We start from the raw sequence: 16176 nt of genomic DNA, 5'->3' as shown, positions 1-16176 counted from the left end.
GCACCTCCTCGATGTAACAGCAAACACTGTCTCTGGCAGCAGGTTCACTTGATTTTCACTAGAACAGATTCGTCCCGTCGGCTCAGCTCCTTTGGTAAGCTGGCACCTGCTTTGCCCTCATTAAATATGCCCTTTGTCACTTTCAGCATCCCGGGTACGATATCCCTGCTCTGTTTGTCTGATGGTCTGGTGGGTTTCTGTGGGGCGCTTGCCGCTGGAGGGCTCTTGGGAACTGGCCACCAGAGTGATCTGGGGTGCTGGAGAAAATGCCACAAAATGTGTCTAGTCTGTGAGTTGCGTGTGATTCGTCTGGCATCACCTCCCACGTGCTGTCCTGATACAGGACCAGATCTTAGCTGGTATAAAGCGGCAGCCTCACTTCATTAGCATCCAAGGAAACCTGGTCCATAGGGCTGTACAGAAGGCGCTTTGATCCGGCCCTGCTTTCCAGCTGGTGAGTTTCATCGGCTTGGCGGGGGTGCCGTTGCCAGACAGGAAATGAACCTGTGTTCAGCGCCGGAATGGCTGAGCATTGCAGAACGGGATCTCCGAGACAAAGGCGGTGGTTTAGATAATGATGAAGCCACTTGCATGAATCATTTGTACTGGGAAAATATGAAGTAAGTGCGTGTTTCTCAGCTTACCTCTTCAAAAAGAGCAAAATCTCCAGGCATTGTCCGAAGGGTCCCCTTCCCCAGATATGGGGAATCCACAACTCGGCGTAGCCCTTCCCACTGCGGGCCTGAGCGAGCAAATGTGGGACTTTCAACGTGCGCCTCATCCCTGGAAGTCAATGGGACTTCTCATGTGCTTGAAGTTACGCATGGGCTTAAGTGCTTTGTGGGATCAGGGCCCATCTGCAGTGACACAGGGGATGCCCTCCTTCCATACAAGTCTGGCCGAAGTAAGGACCGCAGGGTCTGTCCCTGCCATCACTATCGGTAGAGAACTAAGATCTACTCAGCCAGTGGTGAGGGGCCGTTCCAAGCAACCTTGTGCCTTGTATTCCTGGGAGCATGCATTGGTATCAATGACTTGCTTTTAGCTGAAGATCTCAACTGATTTTGACAACACGAAGGAATAGCGCCCCCGTGAGATAAGGCTCATTTGCCTCATTTCACAGATGGGGAAACTGAGGCACGGGGCGGTGCCGTGACTTGCCCAGGGTTACACCGCCGGCCACCTTAAATTTTCACTTTAAGCTGTTCTATACCTTCTTGTCAGTTGCTTTCCCTTCTACATTCAATTCTATCAGCCAGGATTCTAATCTCTCTGGCTCCCTGGACCATATCTGCGGTGGTGTTTATGGGAAAGTAAGCAATGGGTTCATGAATGGACGCGAGTCTCAGAGTGCCTAACTGAGTCTAACACCTGGTATAATTTACACACCCAGGTAGCCAGGAGATGTCTGAACTCCCTCATAGTATCCTCTGAATTGTTCTTCCTCTGCAGCAGAATCCAATTCCCACTGAAGCCAGTGGGGATCCCTTGTCCCTATAGGAGGGGGAAATTGGACCCTCATCCTCTGGTTTACCCTCTAGAACACATTGCCCCCCGAATCAGGAATAGGATGCAGAAATCCTGCCTGCCAGCCTTCTGTTCTAATCACTGGGCGATACTCCTTTCTACAGAAAGCACTGTAACCCAGGCACCTGGGCTCCCAGTTTTCCAGCCAGCAGGTGATGTTTCCAAGTCCAGACTAGCTAAGTAGCAAAGCAGTCTATCTGAATGATGTAGCAGGAAGGGGTGGGGATGAGGGAAGTGTTGTTATTTCATTGGCCTGACTGATGGGAAGCTTTGCAGAGGCTTCTGGAAGCTCACTGGAATCCCTTCCCTCCCACACCTTCCACCTCTTCCTTCGTGATGTTTGGTTCAGGCATCAAGAGCTGATTACGGTTACTTTGCATTCAAAATGCAAGGGAACTTGCCAGCGCTGTACAAATGAATCTTCCAGCTGGAAAACATGGGGTGGGGGGACGGAATTGAGACAAAGGGCTATGTCCTTGGTCCCTGTACAAAGGGAACTGAAGCAGCCTTAAAACATTAGCTGAGGGCAGGGAGTCAGCACAGAATCATAGAATCTCAGGGTTGGAAGGGACCTCAGGAGGTCATCTAGTCCCACCCTCTGCTCAAAGCAGGACCGACCCCCAACTAAATCAAGTGGACATGTCAGGGGCACTCTACTAATTCCGGTTGGTAGCGGTTGCAGCACAACTTACAGCTACCCTGAGGCTGCTCTAACTTGCAGTTCGACATCCAGCAAGCCCCAGCACTGGGGAAAGAAGGAAAACAAATGTAAAGTGCTTCTGGTACTCCTGGGGCCCTCGACTTAAATTCATTCAGGGAAGGAAACAATGGCTGCTAGTTGCACTGCATTTATATGCCCTTTAGCCCAGAGGTGGTGGAATCGGTTAGGTCTCTCTCTCTCTCTCTCTCTGGAAATCAGTGCTCAAATGCCTGGTGTGTATGCACGTCATCTGGTTAGACTGGGGAGGAGGCCCAATTCAATATGGAGCTGTTCAATAGATTCCACCAATCTTCCATGTCTCCTAAGCACAGGCCCTGATTCTGCTCTCACTTGCACTGGTGGAAATTAGGATGACTCCATCGATGTCAGTGAAGTTAAACTGGTGTCAAACTGGTGTGAGATCAAAATCAGGCCCGCAAAAGGTCAGTTCCTTTTGTGGACTGACAGCATCTTCCTCCGTATTCTGTCCAAATGCTGATCACACTGTCAGCACCCTAATGACAACAACCCCTAATGCAATAGCAATGATTACAATAACTCCCACAGATGAAATTCATCCTAGTGCAGGGGGCTGGTGCCTCCTTTAAGTCCCACCTAGGCCCTATGTAGAGGGGTTCACCATTGCATGGGCCTTGGTCTGGTGTTTGACCAGGGGTGAATTTCACCCCCAATACATTGTTGCATTCAGCAGCTTAACAGGTGTGTTGCAGCTGAACTCGGCCTGGAAGTGATTCCCTGCAATCTAGCAATTAAAAGCCTCAATCCTATAAAACAATAGTCAGAGGCGACTCTGTCTTTGTCGTGGTTCCGTTCCCAGTCAACGTTAGAGCATTATGGTGAATGTTCATGTCATTCAGGTCTTCCCTGGTTCCCATCCCTCTGCAATCACAGTTCAGAAGGGGCTTTGATTCTCCTGCTGTTCGTCAGACAGGGAGTCGATCTATTGCTCCCTTGTTCTCATAATGACGTGCTTGTCCCCCCACTTCCTGAGTCGTGCATCAGGCCTTAGTCACACAACTCCCATTAAAGTCGGTGCCCTGAGAAGGGGCTCGTTAGTGTCTGTTTAAAGGCACGTGCTGAGTCTTGGTCCCATTCCACGATTCCCATGCTCACAATGGCCTCACTGACAGCATGACTCCTTATCTTCCCTGTGCAGGGGGCTTGTAGTATCCAGAGTGGGTATGTCTTCACCACTCGAGTCCCATCACGCTCTGTTACTCTCCATCATTCATAAATTCCCAGGGGGGGAGTTCCTGCTGATAATCAGCTGGGGGTGTAAAGATAAGTAACACAGAGACAGGAGATGACAACTGAATGAAAAACAAACCAGTCCAGATTCTGCCCTCAGCCCCTCCCTGCCCCATGCCCAGCGCTGACTCTAAAGGCACCATTTAACCATACAGGTCTGATTCCCATACCCGGCAGAGCTGTGCTTAGCACATGACCCAAGTGAGTGTGCAGGGTCGGGGGAGACAGAGGTGGCTTTATGCCACATTCACAGATTCTATGTTCTAGGGCAGCCAGGAGCTGGTTTGGTCCCTGGAGTAAGTTAGAGCAGCCTCAGGGAGGCTGTAACTTACACCCGGCTTCCCATGCCGCCAATGGGCCATTCTCGCAACTGGGGGTAGCTGGAGGGGAGAGGTGCTAGCCATCTCTCTTTTCCCCAGATATGCCTGCTAGGCCTTGGTTTGCAGGGGTGGATTTCAGGGAGATATCCAGCTGGCAAGATCCACCGGCTTTGGGAACATAGCCTTACATAGTCTGTAAGGTTTGCCAGAGCAAAGCTATAGCTCTTTAAGGGCGTGAAATTGAGTTAACTGAAGGGACATTTCTCTTTGGGTTGCTGTTGTTTTATTCCGTTATTTCTGCAGCCCTGTTGGGCATGTGGTTTTGGAGACAATCTAAGTGACAGCCTCTTGCCCCAGTTCCCATGATCACCCCCAGGTTTACAGGTTATTCTGCTGATACTTAGAGCTATTAATCATTGAAAGCAGTCAGTCGTGGCCGCAAGTGTAGATCTCAGGCTGGGGAAGTTTGCCCTCTGCTGTCATAGCAGGGACATGAACAGTGTTTTTCAGCTGCATGACCCAGGCTCAATGCCTTGCTTAAACCTCAATTTGCATAGAGTCAATCTGGATCCTGCCTTATTCAGCTGGGCAGTGTTATCTCGCTGCTGCCATGTTCCACCCCAGAGGTGGCTGCATTTCAGTGCTGTGCGAAGTGACAGATGGCCTGATTGTGCCCTCGCCTTATAAGCAAGGCCCATGATGGCCAAATTAAGTGGTTAACTCTGAGGCTGCTGCATCTTCCCCTCTGGTGCATGGAGTCTGCCAGCTTGGGGCCTGGGTCTCTACCCAAGAAATGCCATAGATCTCAGGACATCTGTTGAAGTGCTGGGATGCTCCCACAGAGAGCCAGGTCTCTCCCCAGTGCCTGAAATGGTGCCAACTTCAAAATTGTGGACAAGTTTTGAAGTTTGAAATTTCAAAAATAAACAAAATAAAGAACAAGAAAATCTGCAATTACTTTTTTTTTAAATCCCCCCTTGACACACACTTTTCCCACCCACTACAGAACTGCTTGTAACTTTTAAAACGTCAACATTAAAGAAACTCCAAAACATCAGGGGAAAAAATCTGAAAACATTTCTTTTTTAACCAGCTCTAGTTGTGACCTCCGATGGAGCAGGGCTATTGGCCAGGCCACCCAGCTTGTGCAAAGTTCACTGTCCTCCCCTTTTGTGTTGGTGCAAGTGTGCATTTGTTGGGGGGATGTGACAATGATCAGATCTTGAATGTATTTGTTGCCCTTCATCTGAAATGCTCCCCAAGTTTCACAGACTATCTACTGTAATGAACTCCCTAGGTTGTATCTGGCTGCTGCCCACTAATCAGAACTGTTCAGTTCTTTCTCATAGACCCTGTACTGCTAGCAGTGAATGGAGATTCTCCTTCAGCTCAACTGCCAGCAGCTGGTGCTTTTGAAGATGTAAAATATGAGTGCTGTAGCCGTGAAATTCCAGTTAGCCACAGTGTGCAGCAAGATGACAACTATGAATTCCTAAGTGGTCACAGATTAGTGACAATGCTTACAACCCCCTTGAAATGCAGCCAGCTCTGGGGAGGAGAGAGGCAGCCAGCTGGAGTACCACATCTCTTGCAGCTTGCCTTTAAAACACAACAAGCCTCTCATTTGTGCAGCCGTGTGACTGTGCCCTGCGGGAGACACACATGCTGGCATTAGAGGAGCAGTTGGTTACACCTGAAAGATAATGAGGAGGCAGAGCTCAGAAAAGAGCTAGAAAACCCATTCTGGTTGGTATCTGGCATATCCCTGGGAGAGGGCTGTTCACAGAATGGGCTCTGCGTGAACCCGAGCTGTGTGCCAATGTGTATAACTACTAGAAGAACAGAAGGGGTTCCCTTTGGGGAGTCTCTGGCTACAGAGCCAGCATGCTCTCAAATGCAATAGCCACTCCTAGCAGTTTATTTTTGGCTACCATAGTGTCATTTGAAATACTCCGGACAATAAATTCTTATTAATGGGAAATTAACATGTGCCTCCCCTTGGAAAATGAGAGTCTTAAAAGGATACTGTCAAGATAAAATTCCTTTGCACTCTGGCTTTACACTTAGATTGTACACTCCTTGAGGCAAGGCGGTTTGTTCACTGATTGTGTGTGCATGGTACCTAGCACAATGGAGCCCTGATCCTTGATTGGGGCTACTAGTTACAACCACAGAACAAATACTAAACAAAAGTTTTACTACTCTGAACACAGCACCTTTACATAGTAGATCTCAAAGCACTTTCTTCATCCCATTTGTAAAACATTGGAAACTGAGGCACAGAGAGGTTAAGTGACTTGTCCAGGGTCACCCAGCAGAAGAGCTGGGACTAGAACCCAGAGCTCCTGAGTTTTAGTCCTATGCGCTGTCCACTAGACAACACTGCCTCCAGTTTTAAAAATTCTTTATTTAGCAATCCCAAAGTAATTATGAAATTAGGAGATAATAACATTGCAAGTGACTCTCAGCTTTTCGAGAAAGGAAACATAAGAACGGCCATACTGGGTCAGACCAAAGGCCACCTAGCTCAGTATCCTGTCTTCTGACAATGGCCAATGCCAGGTGCCCCAGAGGGAATGAACAGAACAGGGAATCATCAAGTGTTCCATCCCCTGTCGCCCATTCCCAGCTTCTGGCAAAAAGAGGCCAGGGACACCATCCCTGCCCATCCTGGCTAATAGCCATTGATGGACCTATAAATTCAGAATCTCACGAAATTAATGTTCTATAGTACGCTATTGACAAAGTGTTATTTCTCCAATGCATCTTGGCAGGAACAATTAATCTGAGATCCCAAATCCTCTCTAATTAAAACTCCTTCTTGTCTAAAATGTATAATTCAGAGACCAAAGGGGTGGGAAAAGCCAAAATATATTATTTGAGTGGAAAGATGGTTCCAAGTGAAGATGGTAACAAGGTTTGGAAATATACATTTCCTTGGTCTTGTCACAAAAAATGGAATGGAAGACTGTTTTCAGCTCATACACTAAACCCAGTATGTTAAATAATATTAATCAGGCAATCCCAGCAAACTGTGGAAACGGCTGGGTGAGATGGGCCCTTTAACATCCGTGGTGGCCTTACTTATCTTGCTAGGGGAATGTTTAAATCTCTCCACTGCAAATGATAACGTAAACGCCCCTATTTTCAGTGTTGCCAACTTTCATGATTTATATCACAAGTCATCTGATATTTGGTGTTTTTCTTAAAGGCCCCAGCTTTAAGTGATTATGAGAAAAGCTCAACTTCCATTATTTAAAACAAGTCAGTTGCCAACCCACATGGTTGCTGAGAAAAGTTTGAAACCATGACCCTTACAGACTCTATTGTCACAAGGTGAAGAAACAGAACCCCTAATTTATTGCATTAACTTCCAATGATTTTTACGCCAACCTCATTATCTGGGGGGAAGACGGGGAAAGCTCATGATCTGTGAATGCCTGAGCCTGGTAATACCAGGTCCCTCACTAAAGGCTCGTAAGCAAAGTAAGCAGTCTTGGGATAAGAGGGAAGGTCCTCTCATGGACCAGTAGCTGATTAAAAGACAGGAAACAAAGGGTAGGAATAAATGGTCAATTTTCACAATGGAGAGGGGTGAATACTGAGGTCCCCAAGGATCTGTGCTGAGATTAATGCTGTTCAAAAACGATCTGGAAAAAAGGGATAAACAGTGAGGTGGCAAAGTTTGCAGACAATACTAAATTACACAACATAGTTAAGTCCACAGCAGACGGCAAAGTTACAAAGGGATCTCCCAAACCTGGGTGACTGGGCAACAAAATGGCAGAGTAAATTCAACATTGGTAAATGCAAAGTAGTGCACATTGGAAAACCTAATCCCAGTGATGCATACAAAATGATGGGGTCTAAATTAGCTGTTACCAATCAAGAACAAGACCTTGGAGTCATTATGGATAATTCTCTGAAAACAGCTGCTCAGTGTGCAGCGGCAGTCAAGAAGCTATGAGACTGTTAGGAACCAACAGGAAAGGGATAGATAATAAGACAGTAAATATCATAATGCCACTATATAAATCCATGGTACGCCCACACCTTGAATACTGAGTGCAGATGTGGTCGCCCCATCTCAAACAAGATATATTGGAATTGGAAAAGGTTCAGAGAAGGGCAACAAAAATGATCAAGGGTGTGGAACCGCTGCCATATGAGGAGAGATTAATAAGACTGGGACTTTTCAGCTTGGAAAAGAGACGGTTAAGGCGGGATATGACAGTGGTCTATAAAATCAGAAATGGGGTGGAGAAAGTGAATAAGGAAGTGTTGTTTACCCCTTCACATAACACAAGACCAAGAGGTTGGCAGATGAAATTAATAGGTAGCAGGTTGAAAACAAACAAAAGGAAGTATTTCTTCACACAATGCATGGTCAACCTGTGGAACTCATTGCCAAGGGATGTTGTGGAGGCCAAAAGTATAACTGGGTTCAAAACAGAATTAGCTTAATTCATGGAGCATAGGTCCCTTAAATGGCTAATAACCAAGATGGTCAGGGACACAACTCCATGCTCTGGCTTTCCTAAGCTTCTGAGTGCCAGAAGCTGCATCTGGCTGATGGGGTGGATCACTCGACACTTGCCCTGTTCTATTCATTCCCTCTGAAGAATTTGACATTGGCCACTGTCAGCAGACAGGATACTGGGCTAGATGGACCATTGGTCTGACCCAGTCTGGCCGTTCTTATGTTCTTGACATTTAAAACAAACCCCATTGACTTGTGAAACCTCAAGGAACGAGCAGGGTTCTGCAGTGAAAAAGGGGCTCCAATCTATTATTAGTATTTATTAGGTGTATTACAGTAGCACCTGCCCTAGTCATGGCCCAGGACCCCATTGCACTAGGCGCTGTACAGACATAGAATCAAAAAGACAGTCTCTGCTCCAAAGAGCTCACTGTGTAAACGTAAGACAAGAGAGAACAGGAGGCTACAGACAAATGGGGGAACACAGAGAACCACTATTGGGCTCCATCTTCTCCTTCCTCTAAGCTACCCCGGACTTTCCCGAGAAATTAATACCCAGCTGCACAAGCCTTGTAACAAGGGCTCAGAGGGTCTTGTCTCTGTGGACACAGAGTCTCACGCTGCTGACCATGAATTTTGCCTTCCTGCCAGATAAAAGGATCCGGGAGGCCAGAGGTGAATGAAAAAAATAAATAACTGGCTTGTATTAAGAGTGAGAGGTCAATGAATCCTACTGAGTGCACTGTTTTGCTTATTTTTTTAAAACTTTAAACACTATTTTAACTAGAAAATACACTGAAAGGTACAGGCCTCTTTTACAGTCTGGACCTAATCATTGTGTGTGTGTGTGTGTGTGTGTACACACAACACACTTAACACATTCAAGCTCTCAGTCTAGAGCTGTTTTACCGTACACTCAAACTTTGTCCTACACTGTCACCTTGTGGCAATTTGACAGATTACAACAGCATTCCCGAAAATCACACTTCACACTATGACAGGTTTCAGAGTAACAGCCGTGTTAGTCTGTATTCGCAAAAAGAAAAGGAGTACTTGTGGCACCTTAGAGACTAACCAATTTATTTGAGCATGAGCTTTCGTGAGCTACAGCTCACTTCATCAGATGCATACCGTGGAAACTGCAGCAGACTTTATATATACACAGAGAATATGAAACAATACCTCCTCCCACCCCACTGTCCTGCTGGTAATAGCTTATCTAAAGTAATCGTCAGGTTAGGCCATTTCCAGCACAAATCCAGGTTTTCTCACCCTCCACCCCCCCACACAAATTCACTCTCCTGCTGGTGATAGCCCATCCAAAGTGACAACTCTTTACACAATGTGCATGATAATGAAGTTAGGCCATTTCCTGCACAAATCCAGGTTCTCTCACTTTGGAGGGGGGTGAGGAGTGAGAGAACCTGGATTTGTGCAGGAAATGGCCTAACTTCATTATCATGCACATTGTGTAAAGAGTTGTCACTTTGGATGGGCTATCACCAGCAGGAGAGTGAATTTGTGTGGGGGGGTGGAGGGTGAGAAAACCTGGATTTGTGCTGGAAATGGCCTAACCTGACGATTACTTTAGATAAGCTATTACCAGCAGGACAGTGGGATGGGAGGAGGTACTGTTTCATATTCTCTGTGTATATATAAAGTCTGCTGCAGTTTCCACGGTATGCATCTGATGAAGTGAGCTGTAGCTCACGAAAGCTCATGCTCAAATAAATTGGTTAGTCTCTAAGGTGCCACAAGTACTCCTTTTCTTACTTCACACTATCTGCATAATAACAAAATTCCTCCATCACTGAAGGCATGTTACACGAACTTATGTACATGCAGTTGTCAGCAGCTGATGTATGTGTTTAAGACTTCCAATTAATTCATGGGAAAATTATTAAAATAAAAATTGGATTATCCCATATGCATCATCATTATTATTCTACGTAATCTGTTTATATAAGGTCTTATATGGTATCCAGAATTATTATATATATTTATCTCTCACTAACCTCCAGTCAACAGAGACTTTTAAAATCATTATCAAACAACTTCTTCATATTAAGACAGTGTTGCCTAGTGGATAGAAACATGGGACTAGACTCTAGGAGACCTGGATACAATTTGTGATATCTGGCCTGCTGGATGACCTTGAGCAAGTCACTTCTCCTCTGTGTGCCTCAATTTCCCCATCTGTAAAATGGGGAGAATGATACTGATCTCCTTTGTAAAGTGTTTTGAGATCTACTGGTGGAAAGAGCTATGTAACAGCTAGGTAATATTAATCATAATCGTTATAAATCATAGCTGATATTATCAGAGTGCTCCAAAACTCAGAGACAAACTCTGCACCTTAAAGCCTGAAGAAGCTATTTTTTATTTGCCTTAATAAATAAATAAAATACAGGTGTTGGAATTATCACATCCATCAATATATTTAGGGCAATTTCCATGTATTTGGAAAGTTGCAAAGATAATTCCTATGTGTAAACATTCCTTAAATTTCAAACAAGATGATTTTGCGTCTGTTTTACCATTAGAAGTGTTTGGTGGCTTGATTTCCACATCCCATTCTGAGCCAGCTCCTGCTGCACCTCCAGAAATATCAGGAGGGGATGTTGAAAATGTGAAAAACAAACACTTTGCAGGTTAGGGGAGTTTTAGATGAAACCTCCCCCAATTTTGACCACATCAGGAATGACCTTCTGAAAACGCCTGCTTTGTCAGAAAGGTATTTTTCATAAAAATAAATAAACCAATCAACTATTACTGCGTGGGAAACTGTTTCCTGTCCTGTGAATATTTTCAAATGTGGGAATTCTCCCACCCCACCCCCCAAAAATCTCAAATCTGGACAAACAGTCAAGCTCTCCACAAAAGTATCAACAAACTGAAAACCTGAAATTTTGGGTCCATTGAAAGGTTTCAGAAAGTTTTCTTTCAATCATTTCAGAACATGTACTTTCTATTTTGCCCTTTTCGCCCACTCAGTCTAATTAGCTTACGTTTTGAAATGCAAAGTCATTTTGTCCTGGAAAACTGGAATGCTTCCTTTTGAAAATGTCAAAACAAAGCATTCTGAACATTTTGACACTCTTTTTCCCCAGCCTTTTAAGGAAATTTGCCCAAGTTGACCCTGGTTCACAAAGTTTGTTTTAGACAAATGGGCATTTTTCAACCAAAAAAACATTTGATTGAAAAACGCTCGATCCACTCCATTTTCAACTACTTCTTCAAGATGCAAACATCCTTAAATGCAAGTACACAACTCTGCGGGCAAACCTTGGTGTGGAGTCACATCACTGCAATTGCACGGGCAAAACTGAGTGCACATGGGAGCAAGCGGCCTGCTGTGTTTCACTGACCACTAGTCCATGCAAACACCGATTTTGTGCATGCAACTAAGCATGCAAATTAGGAATATCGGGCCCTTGATATTTTTTATTATGAGCATAATAAAAATACTAGAGTCAAATTGGGGCTGTGTGTGATCTCTGCATGGATTGATTTGCATAGAGGGCAAAAGTCTCTGCACCCTGAAAACTCAAAGTTTGGTCTGTGGGGGATGGAATCCAGTCCAACCTCTCCCACTTGGGAAGCTATGGTTCAGTGGTTAGCACTAGGCTAAGACTTGGGAGACCTGGGTGCAAGTTCCTGCTCTGCTACTGAGTTCCTGGGAGACCTTGGGTAAGTCACTTTGTCTCCCTGTGCTTTGGTTCCCATGTGTACATGGGGAAAACAGCGCAGCCCCGGCGTATAGGGGATTTTTTGAGCCTAACTAGATTCCAAGGCCAGAAGGGACCATTGTGATCACCTAGTCTGACCTCCTGCATAACACAGGCCAGAGAACTTCCTACAATAATTCCTAGAGCAGAACTTTTAGAAAAACATTCAATCTTCCAAAATACAGTAACAACTGTGCAACGCTCAGAGACTATGGAAACAGGGACCAGATGAGTGCCAGGGAGAGATCCAAGTGGCATGCTAACAAACACACAGGGTGGGGGAGGTGATATCTTTTGTGGGACCAGCTTCTGTTGGGGAGATAGAAGAGCTTTCACGCTTACACAGAGCTCTTCTCAAAGCGTCGGGAGTTTTGCAACCAAGTGTTTTTTTTGGTTGGAAAATACCGACTTGGCAAAAACAAACTTTGTGACCCATGGTCAAGTTGGAAGCATTTTCTGACCCACTAAATTGTTGAAAAGAAAAAGTTTCAAGCTTTTCAAGATGTTTTATTTTGACATTTTTCCGAATATGGTACCAGAGTAACATGGCTCATGTGCAAGTGTTATCTGACATGAAGGTTTCACGCATCAGAGGGGAAGGATTTTTTGGGAGTGTATTTAACCTTGGATTCTCTGAGCAGATATGACGCCAGAGCACTAAGACGGCCAGCTGTGCTCCGTCACTGATCGCCACCAACTGGGAAAGACGCCTTTGGCCCATCCCATCTAGGTCCAGCTGCTCACCTCGCTCTTGTCCCAGAAAACACCATTCATGGGCCCAAGCCAGAGTCCCATCCATGGGAGCGATTGGATCCAGACTGAAGCACTCCAGGCAGTAGCTGTTTTGTCAGCCGGCCCAAGAGGGCAAATGGCTCCCCCACAACCCAAATAGTCGAGCAAAAGGGAAAAAGTTGGTCAAGCAAAAATGGCCAGTCAATCAGAGCACAGAGATGAAGAAAAAAAAAGGCAAGCAGCTCAGCAGTTTGGTACTCAGGGCAACTGCCCTGCTGACCCACCCCTAGAAGTAGCCCTGGCCCCCCGGTTCATCTCTAGCCCAGCTCTGTTCTCAGCTGGACAGTGGTGGTGAGCTGGTGGCCACGTGGTAGCAGGCCTGGTCTTTATTTGGGCCTCACTGATCACCTCTTCTGGCTCGTGGTAGGAGAAAAACTTTCCATGCTGGTAGAGGAGCCCAAGATGCTGCAGACTCAGGCGAACCCCCCGCCCCCCACCCAAGGAGCTCGTGCTCCGTGAACATAGCACTCGTTGGTCGGTGTCAGATTGGTAGCACTCACCTCCAGGCCTGGCCTGGGTCTTGCCACACCTTCCTCCAGTGTCAATGGAAAATCTGTTCCGGTAGCTAAAATGCTTGTCCAGGCGCTGTCTTGTTTCTTGCCTTCTCCTTGCCTATCGGACACCCTGTGTCATACCCTCCCTCGTTGCTTTCCCACATCTCTCCTCCTCCTCATCGGTTCCCCCTTCAGAGCTGCATCAAATTTAAACGTCTCATCCCTGCCTTTACAGTGCCACTCCTGGCTTCATTGTGGCCCCTCTCCACCCCAAAGATTCCTGCCTGTTTCTAGTTGCGACGCCCCTTTGAGTGAAAGGTAGCAGGTCTGAGTATTTTTCCACGTAGCTCATTCATCATCTGGCACGTTGCCCAGGCAGTGTCCAGCTGCACAGACACTCGTGGTGCGGTGATCAGACTGCATGTGCCTTTAAAAAGATAAAGCCAGGCATCTCACAAGTGGGCACCTGGCCTAAGGAAATGCAGAGCACCTGCAGCTCCCATTGAGGTCTGTGGAATTTGGGGGTGCTGCATAGTTTTTCATTTACGTTGCCAGGTTTGGAAACCCTGGCCGTAAATTAACAAACGGGAGCCTTGCCCAGTGGTTTATCAACAGAGGAAGTGAGTTTCTTTCATCATGTTGCACTAGGGTCCAGACAGGTTGGACTGTCCCACCTTTGGCCAGCAGCCCAGACAGTGCAATAACGTAACCCACCCCCATGCTCTGGATCGTTCATTTCCTGGAGAGGCTACAAACACAGCTCAGTTTCACTGTTGCACAATGCAGCAGATGCTAGCAGGGTGGCGGGCACCACGGTGATCCGACAGCTAAAGCCCAGTGGCCTTTGAGCCACGCTTATAATGCTTGAGCAGCAGCGGGGTTGCTCTCCTTAGTTCAAAATACGCTCCAGGCTTCATTAGCCTGAGTGGAGAGTTGAGAGGCAGAGTGGGGTGTAGCCGATAAAGAGAAGAGTTCATAGCAAAACAGGGCTCTTGGACAGTGCAGTATTTTGGTCTATTACTTAGGCTGCTGGGTATTATTTATACATGGATGCAATTAGTTTTTCCCCTACACAAATATTGTCCTTTTCCACATAGACACTGGACTTTTACCTCCCCAGAGGGCAGTGCTTCCAGCAGAACTTGAAATCAAACATGACTTTTATTAGCTGGTGTTGCTTGCGCACCAGAGCAAAAATAGCAACCAACAAGTCACATGGGGACAGCAGCTATTCTGTTAAATTTCTCAGCCCGTAGCTTCCAAGGCCAGAAGGGACCATTGTACTCATCTCATCTGATCTCCTGCCTAGCACAGGCCAGAGAATATCCTCAACAAAATTCCTAGGGCAGATCTGTTAGAAAAACATCCCACCTTGATTTAAAAATGGACAATGACGGAGAATCTACCACAATCCTTAACAAATTGTTCCGAGGGTTAGTTATTCTCACCGTTAAAAATGTACCCCTTATTTCCAGTCTGAATTTGTCTAGCTTTTACATCCAGCCATTGGACTGGGTTACACTTTTCTCTGCTAGACTGAAGAGCCCACGATTAAATATTTGTTCCCGCTGTAGGTACTCACAGACTATAAAGATGTTACCCCTTACCTTCTCTTTGTTAAGCCAAATACCTGCTCGGACATCAAAGCGGAGCAGAAGTTCTGAAACTGTGGTCCAGGAACTATTTGTTGGCAGTCACATGATTACTGGTGTCTCCTTCTTTGCAGCTCCTAAAATACATCCCCAGTCAGACTTCACCAGCCAAATGATGACTGGTATTGCCACCGGGGCCTTATGCAGTCATGAATGGAGGGAGGTGGGTCCCTCTGGTTCCAAGTGGGAAGGGTGGAGACTCACAAGAGAATCTATATGGCCTAGACCATATCTTCAGCTGAGCTCCTCAGCTAGAGATTACGGACTCTGACTCATCAGCAATCTAGCCCTTCAGTGCTGAGCATTAGGCCCCCAAATTTGGAAAACGTGGACTTCGCAGCTAGGCACATTAGTAAAAGTGGTCTGAGTTTCAAAGGTGTTGAGCATTCACAAAAGACCCACTGGAGTCAACAGGAACTGCAGGCTACTCACTGGTCATGATCTAGCAAATCACTTGAGATCATGCTTAACTGTACGCAAGTAGCATAGGCCCTTGAAGTCAACAGAACCACTTGGGCGCATGCTTTGCTGGGTTGGGGCCACATGCCTCAATAGGGATTAGGGTAAGTCTTTCCTATTGACTTCAGTGCATTTTGGATCAGACCCTTAGTGACTAAGTCTGGACCCTTCCAAGTGAGAGAATATCAGATCAAGACATTTTAAGCCAAACAGACAGAAGAAAATACCCCTCACTCCACTGTACTTCACTTTTCATCGTTTTATTCTTGTATTTGTACAGCTATATTTTACAGAACGCGTTAATGCAGTTTAGACACAGCCCAAACCCTGTCTCCCGAGATTGTTCATAACACAAGCATGTAAAATAAGACCTAAAAAACCCCAAAAACCCAACCTCCATCCCCCCACCCCCCCCAAAAAAAAAAAAAAAAAACATTCCCCGATAAACAGTTCTGCCAGAGGACTCCTTTTGCAACATAAGGCTGTACCTTAAAAAGGAAATTGGGCTCATACAGTTCATACATTGAAAACGTCCATTGAAAAAAAAGGCACCGTGCGAACCACATTTTACATATATACAGACTGAAAACAAAAACAAAAAAAATTACACTTTATTATTATTTTAAATTCCTTCTGCAGCTTTGTTGGTTTAATACACACTTTTTTTTTTGTAAATTGTAAACCTTCACTTGCAAAAAAATACAAATACACTGATGCATTTAGACAAAATATTTTCTTACTTATACAGATGCAAT

This window comes from Eretmochelys imbricata, chromosome 9 (assembly GCF_965152235.1).
Source record: "Eretmochelys imbricata isolate rEreImb1 chromosome 9, rEreImb1.hap1, whole genome shotgun sequence".
NCBI classification, from domain to species: Eukaryota; Metazoa; Chordata; order Testudines; family Cheloniidae; genus Eretmochelys; species Eretmochelys imbricata.
Note: the sequence above shows the minus strand (reverse complement) of the source record.